Source organism: Salmo trutta, chromosome 21, assembly GCF_901001165.1.
Source record: "Salmo trutta chromosome 21, fSalTru1.1, whole genome shotgun sequence".
NCBI classification, from domain to species: Eukaryota; Metazoa; Chordata; class Actinopteri; order Salmoniformes; family Salmonidae; genus Salmo; species Salmo trutta.
The window spans coordinates 37,346,366-37,359,434 of NC_042977.1; positions in this window are offsets into that span (position 1 = coordinate 37,346,366).

Below are 13,069 nucleotides of genomic sequence, written 5' to 3' on the forward strand. Positions count from 1 at the left end.
GAGCAATCCTCGACTTAACAGACCACTAGGAAGATATAGTCCAGGAAGGACAGGAATATATATTAAAGCAACAGAGGAGGATTGGTTTAAAATAGGTGAAAAGCACAATAAAAATAACTAAGTCAGCATAGCTAGTGCGGATATTATAGGAAGATAAAAGAATAACTAGACAATAAATAAACAACTGAAAGTAAGGATATCAGTAGGACAAGAAAGAAAGAGAAAAATAAATACTGAGAATGTTTAAAGGAGAAGGATTGTTGAAGAAGGACAATGAAAAGTCAGACAGGAAGAAGGTGGAATGGTTTACAAAACCTCCACCATACACCAGTGGGTACTACCCCCTGGTGTTTGGAGTTGTGGAAATATAGAGAGAAATAGAGGTGAAAGATGATAAGGAGACTCTGTCTGTGCCCTCTTAGGTAAAAGAAAAGGACATGGAAAGGACAGGGGAGACTGAGCAAGGTGCAGGAAGGAACCCAGAAAAGTTTAACTGTTATGAAATATTAAGTGGAAATAGGAAGACAAGTGTGAATGGTTTTGGTAACGTGGGTTATCAATAATAGTGATATTTGAGGCGCTATACTGGAATAAGACATTAAGTCATCTGTTTTATCCAGTAATACATTTGCAGACATTATAGTATAGGTTCTAATACAAGGTATTAAGTGCCGTGATTAATAATTGTCTGGGAAGTGGATAGCCCTACCTTGGAAAATAGTTAATAGAAGGAGTCGATTATAGAAGGGAGGGGTAAAATAATTAGCAAAGAGGTTACTAAACCTAAAATGAACTTTAAAATGTTTTAGTTAGTTTATGAACATTGTGTTGGTTGGCAAAACAATCAGAGACAACCACAAGGCCCTGTAAACCCATGGGCGGGGCCTAATCAAGGATACTAGGGATGCCCAGATAATCCTACTGTCACGGCTGTTCAAAGGAGCGGACCAAGATGCAGCGTTTTCGTAGTTCCACATATTTATTTAAACGTGAAACTTAATGCAATACATAAATAACTTCAAAAATAGGAATATAACAAACCGTGACGCAGGAGGAACAAACACACTCACAAAAGATAATAACCCACAAACCACAATGAGAAAAACCGCTACTTAAAAATGATCTCTAATCAGAGGCAATGAGGATCAGCTGCCTCCAATTAGAGATCAATCCCAACGTAGATATAGACAAACTAGAACCTAAACATAGAAAACATAGATTAGCCCAAAACACCCCCTGTCACGCCCTGCCCTACTCTACTATAGAAAATTACATCTTACTAGGGTCAGGACGTGACACCTACAGGCGAGGGTCAGTTTTCAATGATATCCACGAGAGCTGATTAAGAACTTATGCTGCAGGTTCAAATAGAGAACAGAGGCACACCCGTGATGATAGATTCTGGAGCCACTTACACATGTGTAAATCCAAATTATGCCTCTTATAGTGAGGGAAAAAAGTATTTGATCCCCTGCTGATTTTGTACGTTTGCGCACTGACAAACTCATAAATCATAAATGTTATGAATTGATTTGCATTTTAATGAGGGAAATAAGTATTTGACCCCCTCTCAATCAGAAAGATTTCTGGCTCCCAGGTGTCTTTTATACAGGTAACAAGCTGAGATTAGGAGCACACTCTTAAAGGGAGTGCTCCTAATTTCAGCTTGTTACCTGTATAAAAGACACCTGTCCACAGAAGCAATCAATCAATCAGATTCCAAACTCTCCACCATGGCCAAGACCAAAGAGCTCTCCAAGGATGTCAGGGACAAGATTGTAGACCTACACAAGGCTGGAATGGGCTACAAGACCATCGCCAAGCAGCTTGGTGAGAAGGTGACAACAGTTGGTGCGATTATTCGCAAATGGAAGAAACACAAAATAACTGTCAATCTCCCTCGGCCTGGAGCTCCATGCAAGATCTCACCTCGTGGAGTTGCAATGACCATGAGAACGGTGAGGAATCAGCCCAGAACTACACAGGAGGATCTTGTCAATGATCTCAAGGCAGCTGGGACCATAGTCACCAAGAAAACAATTGGTAACACACTGCGCTGTGAAGGACTGAAATCCTGCAGCACCCGCAAGGTCCCCCTGCTCAAGAAAGAACATATACATGTCCGTCTGAAGTTTGCCAATGAACATCTGAATGATTCAGAGGACAACTGGGTGAAAGTGTTGTGGTCAGATGAGACCAAAATTGAGCTCTTTGGCATCAACTCAACTCGCCGTGTTTGGAGGAGGAGGAATGCTGCCTATGACCCCAAGAAAACCATCCCCACCGTCAAACATGGAGGTGGAAACATTATACTTTGGGGGTGTTTTTCTGCTAAGGGGACAGGACAACTTCACCGCATCAATGGGACGATGGACGGGGCCATGTACCGTCAAATCTTTGGTGAGAACCTCCTTCCCTCAGCCAGGGCATTGAAAATGGGTCGTGGATGGGTATTCCAGCATGACAATGACCCAAAACATACGGCCAAGGCAACAAAAGAGTGGCTCAAGAAGAAGCACATTAAGGTCCTGGAGTGGCCTAGCCAGTCTCCAGACCTTAATCCCATAGAAAATCTGTGGAGGGAGCTGAAGGTTCGAGTTGCGAAACGTCAGCCTCGAAACCTTAATGACTTGGAGAAGATCTGCAAAGAGGAGTTGGACAAAATCCCTCCTGAGATGTGTGCAAACCTGGTGGCCAACTACAAGAAATGTCTGACCTCTGATTGCCAACAAGGGTTTTGCCACCAAATACTTAGTCATGTTTTGCAGAGGGGTCAAATACTTATTTCCCTCATTAAAATGTAAATCAATTTATAACATTTTTGACATGCGTTTTTCTGGATTTCTTTGTCGTTATTCTGTCTCTCACTGTTCAAATAAACCTACCATTAAAATTATAGACTGATCATTTCTTTGTCAGTGGGCAAATGTACAAAATCAGCAGGGGATCAAATGCTTTCCCCCCTCACTGTATGCATATCCTAGCTTCTGGGCCTGAGTAACAGGCAGTTTACTTTGGGCGCACTTCTCATCCAGATGTTGAAATACTGCCACCAAGCCATAACAAGTTAATTAATACATCACATGAGGAGGATAGATGTTAGGGTAATTGTGCTCTAAACAACATGTTGACGGCATTAATGTGAAACCATATACAGTGCTGAGTTACCTCAAGAGGATGTAACGTTGATAAGGGATATGCACTTGCCTATCAGGTGATGTGCCTATTAAGTGTTAATAAAAAAGTTAAAATTACATGGCTTGGGAACACCTCTCAGAACCTGGGGCCGAAAGGGGAAGACTGGGCGAAAGCATGAGGAAGCTTCTTTAGGGCTTTTATTTTTGTGGAGTCCAGCAGAAACGTATCCTGGAGTTATAGAGTCAGGTGAAGAGAGAGTGGGAATTGTCATGGTCTCAGACTTCGGTTTTCATGAATATACTTATATAACTTACCACATTGTTAATACTGTTATGTTTTGTGTTTTTCGTTGCTTTGCAAGTGTTATGCTATCAGTCTCTTGGGAATCAGAAGGAGAAAGTGGAGAAACTAAAAGCAGCTCAGCTGAAGTGAAGGAAGTCACGAGCTTCAGCTGGAATGGCATTTTGTTGTGTGATGAGAGATTGAAATAAGATGGTGTATGGTGTAATCATAGAACAGAGGCCATAAGTCTCTGAGTTGGAAAACCTCATGGAAACAGCCTGAACCAGGACCAGAGGTTCCACGTCCGGTGATCCCAGGGGACCAGGACTACATCCGAGTGTGAGAGGGTCCCTACGGAGTGGTCCTAGCGACACCAACAGTCGTCCAGGTGAAAGGAAGCAACATCTGGTACCATCTAAACCACTGCACCAGAGTCCCGGCGGGGAGAAGGAGGCGACCACCGAGCCATGAGGATGCTGATAAACCAGGCAGGTGTCCAGAGGGAACGGGAGCAGAGGAGTTCAGTGCGCCAGGTAGGAGCCAAGATGTCGATGCGCCAGGCAGGAGCCATGAAGAAGCCAAAGGAGAGGTGGCTCAAGGAGCATCTTCTAACAGCCAACAGATGCTCTCGCCTGAATATCCAGAGAGTCCAGGGATGGGGAGGAGTGACATGCCTGTTGCTCCTGATGACATATCTACTCTGGCAGATACCCCTGACAGAGGCGCTGTCCCTATCGACTTCTCTGCCCTCACATGGTCTTTCTAACAGAGTGAAAACCAGGACAGACGAAGAACGGTAGAATGGCCTTGACAGCAACAGCGACACACCTAGAAGAAATTGTAAAATCACCTTCCACTAGAGACTAGTACATCAACTAAGACAATGGCAAAACCACAAGTGGGTTGATGCAGAAAATCTGGACATCTGCATTTGGAAAGTGATCGATCTGAGAACAATAACCCGGGTCCGCGCGTGCACATGAAGACACCATTTTCTATTTTCAGTGTTTGAACGAAAACAACGTCTCCCGGTCGGAATATTATCGCTATTTTACGAGAAAAATCGCATAAAAATTGATTTTAAACAGCGTTTGACATGCTTCGAAGTTCGGTAATGGAATATTTTGAAATTTTTTGTCACGACATGCATCCGTGCGTCACCGTTCGGATAGGGACCTGAACGCACGGACAAAACAGAGAATATTTGAACATAACTATGGATTATTTTGAACCAAAACAACATTTGTGGTTGAAGTAGGAGCCCTGGGAGTGCTTTCTGACGAAGAACAGCAAAGGTAATCCAATTTTTCTTATAGTAATTCTGAGTTTAGTGAACGCCAAACTTGGTGGGTGTCAAATTAGCTAGCCCGTGATGGCGAGCTATCTTAAAACAATTGTTATGTTTTTTGTGAACGTTTATCGTGAGTAATTTAGTAAATTTACCGGAAGTTTTCGGTATGTTTGCTAGTACTTAACGTCACATGCTAATATAAAAAGCTGTTTTTTGATATAAATATGAATTTGATTGAACAAAACATGCATGTATTGTATAACATAATGTCCTAGGAGTGTCATCTGATGAAGATCATCAAAGGTTAGTGCTGCATTTAGCTGTGGTTCTTGTGACATTATATGCTAGCTTGAAAAATGGGTGTGTGATTATTTCTGTCTGGGTACTCTCCTGACATAATCTAATCTTTTGCTTTCATTGTAAAGCCTTTTTGAAATCGGACAATGTGATTAGATTAACGAGAGTCTTGTCTTTAAAATGGTGTAAAATAGTCATATGTTTGAGAAATTGAAGTTATAGCATTTTTAAGGTTTTTGAATATCGCGCCACTCGATTCTACTGGCTGTTGACTAGGTGGGACGATTTCGTCCCACATACCCGAGAGAGGTTAACACCATATTTACAAGGAGATGTTTGGTCCTGACTCACCAGTGTGAATGAGAAACTGGAGCTAAGGTTGTTGAAATGAATGAGAGGTAGATTGCCTCAATAGCATTACAGAAGGTGCTACCCTTCCTGGACATTTTTGTTGTGTGGAACTGTGACAGTTCCATAGCGGGGATTATGTGGGAGAACTTTCCAGTCATCTGGTGATTTTCAGTAACCTATACTGTTCTCTTTGAAGTGGAAAGAAGAATCGATATAAGTTTAAATATTAGACATGTGAGTGTACAAAGCTGGGTCAACGTCGAATTGACCATTGGACATGTAAAAAACAGAACGTAAGCAGAATCTGTGTGGATGAGGCAAGGTAAACCAACAAGACTTGTCTGGTCTGGGCCATATCTGATCTTGTGAAGGCTACTGGACACGCACATGGGTTAACTTCTATGGGCTACGTGGGACGCTAGCGGGACACAGCCAGTATCAGGGCGGCAAATTCAAAAACAACAAACTGTCATAATTCACCTTTCTCAAACATACAACTATTTTACACCATTTTCAAGATACACTTCTCCTTGATGTAACCACATTGTCCAATTTCAAAAAGGCTTTACAGCAAAAGCAAAACATTAGATCATGTTAGGAGAGTACATAGACAAAAATAATCACACAGCCATTTTCCAAGCAAGGACATGTGTCAATAAAACCCAAAACACAGCTAAATGAACACTAAACTTTGACGATCTTCATCAGATGACACTCCTAGGACATTATGTTACAAAATACATGTATATTTTGTTCGATAAAGTTCATATTTATATCCAAAAACAGCATTTTACATTGGCGCGTGATCAGAATATGTATTCCCACCAAAACTTCCAGTGAATGTGCACATCAATTTACAAAAATACTCATCATAAACGTTGACAAAATATATAACAATTATTTAAAGAATTATAGATAGAATACTCCTGGATGCAACCGCTGTGTCAGATTTTAAAATAGCTTTACGGAGAAAGCACATTTTTCAATATTCTGAGTACATAGCTCAGCCATCACAGCGAGCTATACAGACACCCGCCAAGTTCGGGGAACCTAAACTCAGAATTAGTATTAGAAATATTGTCTTACTTTTGCTGATCTTTGTCAAAATGCACTCCCAGGACTGCTACTTCCACAAGAAATGTTGTTTTTGTTCAAAATAATCCATATTTATGTACAAATACCTCTGTTTTGTTCGTGCGTTCAGGTCACTATCCAATGGCATTCCGCGTGAGCGCGGTACCAGAGACGAAAAGTCAAATGTTCCATTACCGTACTTAGAAGCATGTCAAACGCTGTTGAAAATCAATCTTTATGGTATTTTTAACGTAAAATTGCAATAATATTCCAACCGGACAATAGCATATTCATTCAAGAAGAAAAAGAAGGAACGGCGCACTCGCGGGACCAAGCATATCCAATCCCTTTGTCTCCAGGCAGTCCACTCAGTAACTGAGCTCCTATTATCTGCCCAGTGACAGGAGAATGCTCAAACCACTTTCTGAAGGCTGTTGACAGCCAATGGAAGCCTTAGGAAGTGCAACGTCACCCCACAGACACTGTAGTTTCGATAGAGAATCAAAAGAAGAACTACAATTCTCAGACATTACACTTCCTGCTTGGAGTTTTCTCAGGTTTCTCAGGTTTTAGAAACTTCAGAGTGTTTCCTATCCAAATCTACTAATAATATGCATATTCCAGTTTCTCGGCCAGAGTAGTAACCTGTTGAAATTGGGTATTATTTTTCATCCGGCTGTGAAAATACTGCCCCCTACACCCCAACAGGTTAATTCATTGATTCTATCCATTGATATGATCATTCATTGACAGTTCTTTGATAGCCTAATTTGGGGCTGTTTTTGAATGCAAAAGCATGCAAGTGGGTGAGTGTGGAGAAAGGAGGACAGCATAATTCGAGGTGACTAACTCAAGCAATTCAAACATTTGGTTGTAACTGTTTAGCCTACTCCATCCAAAGAAGCCTATATCGAGTTTAAATTCTAACATTAATATACCTACAGTTGATGTCGGAAGTTTAAATACTCGAAGGTTGGAGTCATTAAAACTCGTTTTTCAACCACTCCACAAATTTCTTGTTAACAAACTATAGTTTTGGCAAGTCGGTTAGGAAATCTACTTTGTGCATCACACAAGTAATTTTTCCAACAATTGTTAACAGATAGATTATTTCACTTAAAATTCACTGTATCACAATTCCAGTGGATCAGAAGTTAACATTCACTAAGTTGACTGTGCCTTTAAACAGCTTGGAAAATTCCAGAAAACGATGTCATGGCTTTAGAAACTTCTGATAGGCTAATTGACATCATTTGAGTCACTTGAAGGTGTACCTGTGGATGTATTTCAAGGCCTACCTTCAAACTCAGTGCCTCTTTGCTTGACATCATGGGAAAATCAAAAGAAATCAGCCAAGACCTCAGAAAACAATTGTAGACCTCCACAAGTCTGGTTCATCCTTGGGAGCAATGTCCAAATGCCTGAAGGTACCACGTTCATCTGTACAAACAATAGTATGCAAGTATAAACACCATGGGACCACGCATCCGTCATACCGCTCAGGAAGGAGACGCGTTCAGTCTCCTAGAGATTAACATACTTTGGTGCGAAAAGTGCAAATCAATCAAATCAAATCAAATTTATTTATATAGCCCTTCGTACATCAGCTGAAATCTCAAAGTGCTGTACAGAAACCCAGCCTAAAACCCCAAACAGCAAGCAATGCATGTGAAAGAAGCACGGTGGCTAGGAAAAACTCCCTAGGAAAAACTCCCTAGAAAGGCCAAAAACCTAGGAAGAAACCTAGAGAGGAACCAGGCTATGAGGGGTGGCCAGTCCTCTTCTGGCTGTGCCGGGTGGATTTTATAACAGAACATGGTCAAGATGTTAAAATGTTCATAAATGACCAGCATGGTCAAATAATAATAATCATAGTAGTTGTCGAGGGTGCAACAAGCACGTCCGGTGAACAGGTCAGGGTTCCGTAGCCGCAGGCAGAACAGTTGACACTGGAGCAGCAGCATGACCAGGTGGACTGGGGACAGCAATGGAGTCATCATGCCAGGTAGTCCTGAGGCATGGTCCTAGGGCTCAGGTCCTCTGAGAGAAAGAAAGAAAGAGAGAAAGAGAGAATTAGAGAGAGCATATTTAAATTCACACAGGACACCGGATAAGACGAGAAATACTCCAGATGTAACAGACTGACCCTAGCCCCCCGACACATAAACTACTGCAGCATAAATACTGGAGGCTGAGACAGGAGGGATCAGAAGACACTGTGGCCCCATCCGATGATACCCCCGGACAGGGCCAAACAGGCAGGATATAACCCCCCCCACTTTGCCAAAGCACAGCCCCCACACCACTAGAGGGATGTCTACAACCACCAACTTACCGTCCTAAGACAAGGCCGAGTATAGCCCACAAAGATCTCCGCCATGGCACAACCCAAGGGGGGGGGGTGCCAACCAAGACAGGAAGACCAATCTTAGAACAACAGCAAAGGAGCTTGTGAAAATGCTGGAGGAAATAGGTACAAAAGTATCTATATCCACAGTAAAACAAGTCCTATATTGACATAACCTGAAAGGCCGCTCAGTAAAGAATAAGACACTGCTCCAAAACCGCCATTAAAAAGCCAGACTACGGTTTGCAACTGCACATGGGGACAAAGATCGCACTTTTTGGAGAAATGTCCTCTGGTCTGATGAAACAAAAATAGAGATGTTTGGCCATAATGACCATCGTTATGTTTGGAGGAAAAAGGGGGAGGCTTGCAAGCCGAATAACACCATCCCAACCGTGAAGCACGGGGGTGGCAGCATCATGTTGTGGGGTGCTTTGCTGCAGGAGGGACTGGTACACTTTACAAAATAGATGGCATCATGGGAGGGAAATTACGTGGATATATTAAAGCAACATCTCAAGAGATCAGTCATGAAGTTAAAGCTTGGTCACAAATGGGTCTTCCAAATGAACAATGACCCCAAGCATACTTCCAAATTTAAGGCAAAATGGATGAACCTCTTTGGGCTATTGGGCAGTATTTTGACGTCCGGATGAAAAGCGTGCCCAAAGTAAATTGCCTGTTTCTCAGGCCCAGAAGCTAGGATATGCATAGATTTGGATAGAAAACACTCTAAAGTTTCTAAAACTATTAAAATAATTTCTGTGAGTATAACAGAACTGATATGGCAGGCGAAACCCCGTGGACAAACCATCCCAAAAACAAATGATTTTTCAGCCTACCACTGTTTCCATTCGCTGTCATGTTTATTATGAGGCAAAATCCTCCCAGATTGCAAATCCCAGGGCTTCCACTAGATGTCAACAGTCTTTAGAAAGAGTTTCAGGCTTGTTTTTGGAAAAATGAGCCAGAATTTGTAGTTTTTCTAAGTGGCTCCCATTTTGGCTGTAGTGTTTTTATGCGCGTGGATGAGAGCGCGTTCTTTGTTGTTTATCTCCGGTGAAAACAATAACGATTCCCCGTCTTAAATTTTATTGTTTATTTACGTATTTGGGTACCTGAGGTTTGATTATAAACATTGTTAGACTTGTTTGGAGAAGTTTATTGGTAACGTTTGGGATTCATTTTGTATGCATTTTGAAGGAGGGAAACCGGTGGACTATTGAATGAAGCACGCCAGCTAAACTGAGTGTTTGGGGATATAAAGAAGAACTTTATCGAATAAAAGGACCATTTGTGATGTAGGTGGGACCTTTTGGAGTACAAACAGAAGAAGATCTTCAAAGGTAAGGCATTAATTATATCGCTATTTCTGACTTTCGTGGCACACCTGCCTGGTTGAATTATTTTTTTCATGCTTTTATATGTGGGGCGCTGTCCTCAGATAATCGCATGGTGTGCTTTCGCTGTAAATCCTTTTTGAAATCTGACACCGCAGCTGGATTAACAAGAAGTTCAGCTTTATTTTGATGTATGACACTTGTATTTTCATGAATGTTTAATATTTCAATTTCTGTAATTTGAATTTCGTGCTCTGCAATTTCACCGGATGTTGTCGAGGTGGGTTGCTAGCGGAACGCCTGTGCCAGAAAGGTTACTAAGGACAACAAAGTCAAGGTATTGGAGTGGCCATCACAAAGCCCTGACTTCAACCCTATAGAACATTTGTGGATGGGACTGAAAAAGTGAGTGCGAGCAAGATGGCCTACAAACCTGACTCAGTTACACCAGCTCTGTCAGGATGAATGGGCCAAAATTCACCCAACTTATTGTGGGAAGCTTGTGGAAGGCTACCCGAAACATTTGACCCAAGTTAAATAATTTGAAAGGCAATGCTACCAAATACTAATTAATTGTATGTAAACTTCTGACCTACTGTGAATATGATGAAAGAAATAAAAGCTGAAATAAATCATTATCTCTACTATTATTCTGACATTTCACATTCTTAAAATAAAGTGGTGATCCTACCTGACCTAAGACAGGGATTTGCAAGGATTAAACGTCAGGAAATGTGAAAAACGGAGTTTAAATGTATTTGGCTAAGGAGTATGTAAACTTCTGACGTCAACTGTCTGTATACTACACTATCTATTGCATCTTAGTCGCTCTGTCACTGCTCATCCATATATTTTGTATTTATATATTTTTACCCCATCCTTTTAGTTAGATTGTATGTATTAGGTTTTGTTGTGGAATTTGTTAGATATTAGATTTTGTTGTGGAATTGTTAGATATTACCTGTTAGATACTGCTGCACAGTCGGATCTAGAAGCATAAGCATTTCACTACACTCGCAATAACATCTGCTAACCATGTGTATGTGACCAAGACAATTTGATTTGATTTGACTAGTCTCCCAGTCCCTGCTGCTGAAAAACATCACCACAGAATTATGCTGCCACCACTATGCTTCACCAAAGGGATGGTGCCAGGTTTCCTCCAGACGTGACGCTTGGCAATCAGGCCGAAGAGTTCAATCTTGGTTTCATCAGACCAGGGAATCTTGTTTCCCATAGTCTGAGAGTTCTTTAGGTGCCTTTTGGCAAACTCCAAGCAGGCTGTCATGTGCCTTTTACTGAGGACTGGCTTCCGTTTGGCCACTCTACCATAAAGGCCTGACTGGTGGAGTGCTGCAGAGATGGTTGTCCTTCTGGAAGGTTCTCCCATCTCCACAGAGGAACTCTGGAGCTCTGTCAGACTGACCATCTTGGTCACCACCCTGACCAGGGTTCTTCTCCCCGATTGCTCAGTTTGGCCGGGTGGCCAACTCTAGGAAGAGTCTTTGTGGTTCCAAACTTCTTCCAATTAAGAATGATGGAGGCTTCTTGTGTTCCTGGGGACCTTCAATGCTGCATAAATGTTTTGGTATCCTTCTCCAGATCTGTGCCTCGACACAATTGTTTCGTGGAGCTCTACGAACAATTCCTTCAACCTCATGACTTGGTTTTTGCTCTGAAATGCACTGTCAACTGTTGGACCTTATAAGGACAGGTGTGTTCCTTTCCAAATCATGTCCAATCAATTGAAATTACCACAGGTGGACTCCAATCAAGTTTTAGAAACATCTCAAGGATTATCAATGGAAACAGGATGCACGTGAGCTCAATTTTGCGTCTCAAAGCAATACTTATGCAAATAGGGTTAATCTGTTTTTTATTTTTAATACATTTGCAATCATTTCTAAAAACCTGTTTTTGCTACATCATTATGGCGAATTGTGTGTAAATTGATGAGGAAAATGTTTTATTTAATCCATTTTAGAATAAGGCTGTAACGTAACAAAAGAGAATGTGTCTGAATACTTACGTTATATGTCTACCCATCCATCCCGACCAAGCACTCTACTTTGTTTTTGCCATAAGTAACCATTTGTCTTATGTAACCATACCAAACGTAACATATCATACTATTTTGAGTGTCCTGGATTTACTTTTACTATGTTACATCTAGTCTATGAGACCAGGCTGTGGTTCTGGGTAAAGTTAATGATGCCTTGACCTTAACAAGGGCCCCAGGACCAGTAACATCAAAGATCCACCAGCATATTGTACAGTAGCTATGGGTGCTCTTTTCGGCATATGCATATTTCTTTCGAGGCAAAACCCACCAAAGCTCTTTGGCCACTCATAACGGTGGTAGGTTTTGTGTTGAAGAAAGATGCAAATGCAGAAAACAACACCATACTTCCACTGGTCCTGGGCCCTGTTCAGGTCAACGGTAATTGGGCGTCAATCAGACGTTCTTTTACAGTATTACACAACTTTGAACCCTGAACCCCCCCACACACACTTATTTGGGCTTCCAATCGGTGACATTTGTAATTCACACAAAGCAGTTTACGGTATATGAACAAGTGTAACATACAGTACAGTTTGACTGCACAGCCTTGCATTGATGCTAATGCAGCTTGCTTTCAGATATCTTGGCAGTGCTTTAGTGAAATGACGTGTGTGTGCACTTATCACATGAAACACACCCACAGTCTCCCAGAAAGCAGATAAACCTGATAATCAATGCCATGGAATATGAGTATCTGCACAAGTTAGACACTGACAAGAGAGGACAGGTGGTGGCAAATGTCAAGACAGGTGATGTCACAAGTTAAAATTGCATTGATACCATCATTACTGCCTTTCTTTCTCTTGCTTATCTCAATCCTAATCTCAATCCATTTGTCTCATTCTCTTGACTATCACATGTACATTCCAGGAGAAATGTCAGAATAT